Source organism: Ictidomys tridecemlineatus, chromosome 9 (genome assembly GCF_052094955.1).
Source record: "Ictidomys tridecemlineatus isolate mIctTri1 chromosome 9, mIctTri1.hap1, whole genome shotgun sequence".
NCBI classification, from domain to species: Eukaryota; Metazoa; Chordata; class Mammalia; order Rodentia; family Sciuridae; genus Ictidomys; species Ictidomys tridecemlineatus.
The window spans coordinates 19,917,780-19,925,179 of NC_135485.1; the positions used below are offsets into that span (position 1 = coordinate 19,917,780).

At 47.0% G+C, this 7,400-nt stretch overlaps 1 non-coding gene across 1 annotated transcript; it reads right to left on the reverse strand.

Moving 5' to 3' along the window:
* Window positions 1–1,752: 1,752 nt before the first annotated feature.
* Trnaa-agc (transfer RNA alanine (anticodon AGC)) lies at window positions 1,753–1,824 on the reverse strand. The gene has a single exon. It is a non-coding gene; the product is annotated as a tRNA-Ala (tRNA).
* Between the last annotated feature and the right edge of the window lie 5,576 nt (window positions 1,825–7,400).

Genomic DNA, 7,400 nt, shown 5'->3' on the forward strand with positions numbered 1-7,400 from the left:
CTAATATTTCTCTGATTTAATTCTTGGGTTTGGGTGCTTTGGGCTTTGAAAGCACCCTCTTTGAGTACTGGTTGATACACTTGACAGCTGAGAGTCAAGCACTTCTCATTGATAAAAGCCCGGTCAGTTAAATCTTGGAACAATCCAAGGATTTGGAGCTTTCTTCTTTTTAGTGTCTGCTTACACCCTAAAATGTTAAAGTTGGAAAAATCCATGAAGGTCTCTCCTTTTCAATGTTCAAGTGTCAGGGTGTCCCCGAAGACTGGCTCTTCTGCTTCTGTCTTGCGGGAGCTTGCTCAGGTGTGGGAACATTGATAGTAACATTGTGTCCACATGCAGAAGGGCCCACTGAGGGACAGAGCTAAGGGTGGGATGTTTTTCCTCCAGGTGGGTCAAGGGGAGTGCAGTGTTGGGAAATGCAGCCAGACAGGTGGGCAGGACCATCTGCAGATGGAGGTCTGTCCTCTCAGGTGAGAAGTGTGAATCCTTCTCAACAGCCCTTGGTGCAGGTGCTATGATTCCATCAGAAATGGCACAGGTGCCCACACCTGTATGCCTCTGAGGCTTCTCCAAATCACTTAACCCAGTGGGCAAAGTCCTCCCTGACCTGGCTCCTTTGTTATGAGGACAATAGTCTTGCTTGTCCTGGGTCCTGACTCTTCCCCACCTCTCATTTTGAGTTTTGGATCCAAGGGACAGGTTTACCTCCATTCCACCACTGCCTCACCCTGTTTCCACAGCCTGCTGTGAGTGTGGTTGAAGCTGTGTGTTGGCCGTGTCAGCTGCACCCTTGACTCTCGGGGGCCTCCTCTGCAGTGTGAGCTGGGGGACCCTGAAGAGTCGGACAAGCAGTCTCCCTCTCAGTCGGGCTCTCCAGGCCCGACTACTCCCTTGCCCTTCACTCCCACCATGTCTTCTCTCTTCTGTGTCCGTCAGGACCCAAGGCAAGTCTGCGGGTATTTGACCAAGGCTTCCTGGACCACCTCTGTCTCCATAGAATTCTCTGAAGATCTCCAGCTCCTAGTTCCACCCCATTTGAAGTAGAAAGATTCCCCAACATTAGTGAGATCTGGGTTCAATTCCCAGAATTACAAAAAGAAAAAAATATTTTAAGACCCCCCCCCCCCAACCCCTGCACCCATGGACATCAGTGAGGCCTTGTCCAGGATTTCAGAAGCTTTACCTCTGGGCAAATGGAATCTGAGTCACAGCAAATAAACATCCACTTTCTCTAGAGCTTTTAAAATTCTGACAACCTCTCCAGTTTCAAGAAAAATTCCAAGATAAGTCACTTTTTATACCTACATTTATGTTCCACACAATTGCTTTGGCTGGCTGATGGGACCTCGGTGTGGGAGGCACCAGGTCTGATTTTCCACCTTAGGACAATCTCCTCTCACCTCAGGTCTGTAGGTCCCAGGTCAGACCCAGCTTCCCTGTCAAATGCTCGGGGTATAATTGACAGCATTTGCAAAGGTTGAATGACTTGAGAGAACAGGAAGAAAAGAACAAGATAGGAAGACTGAGAGATTGTTGAGGGAGAGCAAGCGTTTTCTGAGGAGAGGAAATGGAGGATGGCATTCAGGTAGAGGAAGTAAAATATGCCAAGATACGCAAGTCGAGAATTGTCTCCATAGGCCTCCTTCGTCCCAGGGCTCCGACCTTCTGCCTTCTTTAGAAGGTGCTCACTATCATCTCAGGCCCCAGTGACTTTCACTCTTGTTGCTTCTCTTTCTTTTCTTTCATTTATTTTGGGGGTGCTGGGAATTAAACCCAGGGCCTCCCACATGCTAGGTGAGTGCTCTACTGCTGAGCTACATCCCCAGTCTCCATCTGTGGCATCCCTACAGGGTGCACCTGCAGGCCTCTGGAGAACAGCGCATCCCTTTCCATGTCCCGCCCAGGCCCAGGACAGAGCTCAGTAACCACAGAGACACAACCCTGTCGGGGGGATCCAGAAGGGAATCAATTACAGCTTCCAAGTTACCAGCTTCTTTCTGATTCTGCAATAAAGGAAAAGATACTCCTTCCTAACATGTAAAAGGTGGGGGAAAAAAAAAAGATAAAACAGCTTCTGTCTCTTCTAGTGGAAAACAAAGGGAAGTTTGCTTAAATATTACTCTGCCTTTTCAGCATGTAAAGTGTTGTTTTTCTGCAAAATGGGGTTTTTAATATTTGATAAGTTTTTGAGAACACCGCACAGTATCAACTCTGAATTGTTGAGCTCAGTTCAAAAGCTTGTGTAAATATTTCTAAAGGAGAGCCACATTAAAGAGTCCAGTTCCCCGCTCTGCACCTTAACTTTATTTACACATAGACCTTGGGACCAGTCCCGCTTCTCGGCTTCGGGCTCCTTCAGACTCTGATGCTGGAATTTTTATGGACCTCAAATCTGGGGGTTTTGTTCCTTCAGGATCTTCAACAATGAAGCCACCCTCATTGCTGAATAAAATTTAAAACCGTCTCCCAATTGTGTAGTTGATTTGAAAGAGTTCTATTATGTCTGCCTTACTACATTGTGATCAGTGATAGACGGCAAGGGGAGCTGAGCACTCTGGGGACTTTGGCTCTCGGCGTGCTAAGTGGAAGTGCGACATGCAGCTATCCATCATTATGGAACACGGGAGGCCTGCTGCAGGGTGGCTGGCACACACCCTGCAGTGATGAGGCTCCTTTTGCTCAGATTCGAACCTCCCTGACATTCTGTACTGAAGGCCTCTGGCTTGTCTCCCTCGTTCTCTGTCTTTCCTGATTCTTGCTGGGTTAGGAACACGTTAAGCTAGGACTGGCTTAGAATTCTAACGTGTTTTCTGTCCCCAGAGTCATTACTGTCCTTAATTAAGCCACAAGACATTGCTGGGGTGGGAGCAGTTAATAATCATCTCTTTTTGGATTGCCTGAAGTATATTTGGCTCAAAATAAAATATGGATCAGGGTTACATTTCTTTCCCTAAGAGCTTGGAATTACAGAGAGATTGTTGTGCTGAGCAGGGCTCAAAGCAGCAGGGTATTTGAAGATTGGCTTCTGGTTTTTCTCCAGCCAGTCACAGGGAAGAGCGGGGGGATGATTTAGGCACTGGTGAGTCCTTTTCTGAAACATTTGTGGCTTCAAGTTCCTGGTGATGTGAACCAGGCAACCTCCTGCCGAAGATGCAAAAACATTCCTGACAGAGCAAAAGGTGGGTATCTAACATGATCTTACTTTTTTAACTCTCATTTTTCCCCAAATAGTCTTATTAGCTTGCAAAGGAAAGATGTTTTCCAACTTGTTTCAGGAAATAGTCCTTTCCAAAGAAGTCAGAAAAAATAGAGTTGTATTTGTGAACTCAAGAGCCACTAGTTTGTATTTCTCAAATGTCTGTGAAATGTGCACTCCATGCAGTACATATTTTAATGATTTATATATAAACCGGCATTGGCAATCACCTGGGGATCTATGCAAGGTGGGTAAATCCTTTACCAATATCCCACGTTTATTCTGTTGTGGATTCTTTTGTATCATATTTATAACCCCATTCAGGGGATACCTTATTATTTATTACCAATCATTTCTCTTTGTGTCTCTCTAAAGAAGTGCATTTCTTATGTGACAAATTCCTGGAAGATAGTCTTTTAAAATATTGTTGATTTGACAAATGCTTTGTAAATATTGAAAGTATAAGACTTGATTATAAATAAATGACTGTTTCTAACCCCTTGTGAATGCACATTTGAAAGTCCACGACTCCTGTTCACCCCCATCTCCGCCCAGTCTGTGCCTCTTATTTCTGTCTCTGTTACCTTACAGACAATAGAGAATTTACTTCTTTTTAAAAATTTTCACCAGCAATTGAAAGGGCTTGTTGTCACTAACTTCCAAACAGCAGCCTCTAACCTAAGTCAAGTAGAGTTGGCTGAGCATCTTGCCATAGGACTGCAGAGGAAGAGGTAGGAAGGCGGGTAAAAAGAATTAGCATCTACTGACTGCTGCCCCGTGCCAAGCCCTCTGCATAGTTACTTAATGTCTCTTTCACAATGACCCTGTAAAGCAGATGATGGCGTTGAGACTCAAGCTCAGTTTGCCTTTAACACAGGACTAAATCGTGGCAGAGATGAGATTTGAGCCTGTCAAATATGGCTTTGGAATGTAATCGAAAGGATTTAGTAGGTGTGGGCAGATAGGAGGGACAATGGTGGGTTAAAGGCCATAAATTTTGCTGAGTAATGAGCAATTAGTTGGGGATGTGGCTCAAGCGGTAGCGCGCTCGCCTAGCATGCGTGCGGCCCAGGTTCGATCCTCAGCAGCACCACATACCAACAAAGATGTTGTGTCCGCCAAGAACTAAGAAAAAAATAAATAAATGTTAAAAAATTCTCTCTCTCTCTCTCTCTCTCTCTCTCTCTCTCTCTCTCTGTCCCCCTCTGTCTCTCACTCTCTCTTTAAAAAAAAAAAAAAAAACAAAACAAAAAAAAAAAACACGTGTTAGGACATACATCCTACATTCCCCTGTCATCCACAGATACACGAGATTAATCTCCGGACCCAGAAACAAAGAAGCAGTGTTGTAGCTTACAGGGAGAGAAAGCAGGAAGTGTGCGGCTCTGATCCCCAGGGAACCTCACCATGTGCGCCAACAGCTGTGAGCTGCAGGCCCATCCCCCTGCACAGTGACACACTTGTCCCCTGCCCTCCAGAGCCCCACTCTGCCTGCCATCCTCTCTGAAGAGCTCCTACACAGGCCATGACTTGACCTCGTGGGTAGCACTGCTTCTCCCCGGCAAGGCCAGCCTTCCCAATGGCTACCCACCCTCACCATCCCCTTCCTCCGAGACCCAGAGCATCTGGCTCTTCCAGGAAGCCTTGTCCAGTGTTTTCCGAGACAAAGTTCTGATTTGTATCCTAATCTGCTAGGAATGTGACGGATACCTTCCCAGGCAGGGCCTAAGTGACACACAGGCCTGAAGGGAGAAAGCAGGAGTAAAGAAGTCCAAGGAAATTAGTTCCTGAATGTTTTATTGCAGCTTGCCCGGGTTGGATGCGCCCCTCTAGAGCCCCAGAACAGCTCCTTCAACAATGTAAGTGCTCAATAAACACCTGATGAAAGAGCTCTAAACATTACAGAGCCGTCCTCCAGGGTGCTCACCCAGGAAGTCAATCGAGGCCTGCTGACTGGCTCCTGGTCTTATTATGTCACCCTTAGTGTTTGTGGGGGTGGCTGCAGCTAGTTCTGTGCAGCTCTACAGGCTGCCTGTGGTTCTCAGTACCTGGGCACAGGGATATTTGCCTTGCAGTCTCTGAGTTTTCAGTGAATTGGGTAGTTCAGTAGCTTTCTCTGAGAATTTGTTCAGCTGCCAAGGGAAATGGACTCCAGTTTCGCTGAGTGTTGGTGGAAGTGTTTTCTGTTTGGAAAAGCAAATCTGCGTTCACCTCCTAATTGGACGTTGCTGTGAAAATACAAGGCCCTGGCTGAGACAGCACATGAGTGCCTCCTCCTCTCTCGGTCCCTCCCTCTCACTTGGTGAGCTGTTCTGACGTCCCCATTTGGGCTCGAGGGTTGCACATGCTCCCTGAGGAAGTGGCACCTCTGTGAACAAAGTGCAAAATAAATGCAATTAGAACTGGCTCTTCTTGAACACCTGAAAGCTATTTTTAAAAACTGTCCATGGTTACCCACAGCAAATGCAGAACAGTAAAGATGAAAAACTTCCAAGAAGCAGAGCTGCAAATTCCTCATGCTTGATCCAGATGCCTCGGACTTTTCTGAAGTGGTAGGAACACAGTTCTGAGCAATTCCACAGCCACTGTAGGCCAGGAAACCTGCATGGCTGGGGAGGTCCACAGAGCTGGGAATGTGTCCAGTGAGTGTGACAGCTGAGTGACCTTGGGCAGAAGCTTAATGTCACTTTATATCCCTTTGCCCACTTTACACATCTGTCAAAGAGGCATAATAACCCGTCCTCATCTCATGTGGGGGCTGAGGATTAATTAATAAGTGATTGTAAATTGCTTGGCGCTCCTTGGAGGAAATGCATTCTAGAAGTGCAAAGAATTGTTATTATCCAGCAATTCAGCTGGCCCAGAAGCAGTAATGACTTCTGGGAGGCTGTTGGAACATGCGCTGTGATCTCTGCAGGTTGGAAACCAAAGGCTGGGGATCTATAGAGTGCTGTATTCCCCCTCAACCCTGCTATAAAACCAGGCATCCCCTCCCCCCCAGAAAAATGACTGCCCCATTGATGGCATTTTCTCCCGTAAATTATGAAAATATCGTCCTTGACCCAGACAGAAATCCACAAAGGGCCAGAGTGGTGTTTTACAGAGACGATTCCTCGATCATCAGGCCCACAAGATGCACAAAACCAAAAGGACTTTGTGGCTCCTGAGTCGTGGGGATGCCACACACTTTGCCTCCCTCATGGCCATCAGCAACCCACTTTGGTGCATTCAAGTCATCAGGAGCTAAAAAACAGCTGACCTCTCTTTGCAGTACCCTTCCCTGGCATTACTTGATACACTTGTCAATGTGTGCAGAGGTTGCAATTGTTCCTTATGGGTAGGTGGCTTCTGTTTCTATTACCCTTTCGATCTGGGCAAACTTGGGACTCGTTTGGCCAGTAGGATATGTTGGAAATGACGGGACACTGGATTTCAGCCTGGGCCTCAAGAAGTTTTTGCAGCTTCCCTTCACACACTTTGAACCCTGCAGTCTTCCGTGGGAAGGAGCCTGGCCAATCTGCTGGAGAATGAGAGGGACGTGGCCCAGCTTCTCAGCACCCCAGAGGGCTAGCCAAGCCCCAGCCTGACTTACTGGAAGTTGACCATGGCACGTGAGAGGGACCTGCTGGCCCAGAGGACTGGGAGCCAAATAACCCTTTTTTGGCTTGTTTTCAGCTATTGAGTTTTGAGTGGTTTGCTATGCAGCCATAGATTAATTATTGAATAGTGACATTGTTTTTAAAATTAAAGTTCTGTTTAATAGTCCCAATTCTACAAATTGGGTTTACAAGTGGGTGATACATCTACTCTTGACCTTTTTGGCTGGATTGGCTGGGGTCAGCTGGATGCCATCACTGCCTCTCTTCATTCTCTTCTGCATTAACAGGAGGAAGGCCATTTGCATGCCCCGTGATCCCCCACCCCCATCACCCATGGGTCCAAGTTCTGTTCAGCCAATCAGAGGCTCTTGAGAGCAATGCAGAAAGTAGAAGGGAAGGTGAAGCTACTGTCCTCCATGTTAACTATGGGCAGGAGCTTGGGCAGTGGATTTCAGCCACTTGGGGTACTCTCCTGGGAATCCCTCACAGTAGGGCACCCTACTGCTTTCCCATAGCGCTGGCACTTGGTGGGGTCAGGAGCTCACATGGCAGCTTCATTGACCTCTGCTTCCCTAGTCCTTCTAAGGGCTGGGAAAGCCTCTGGT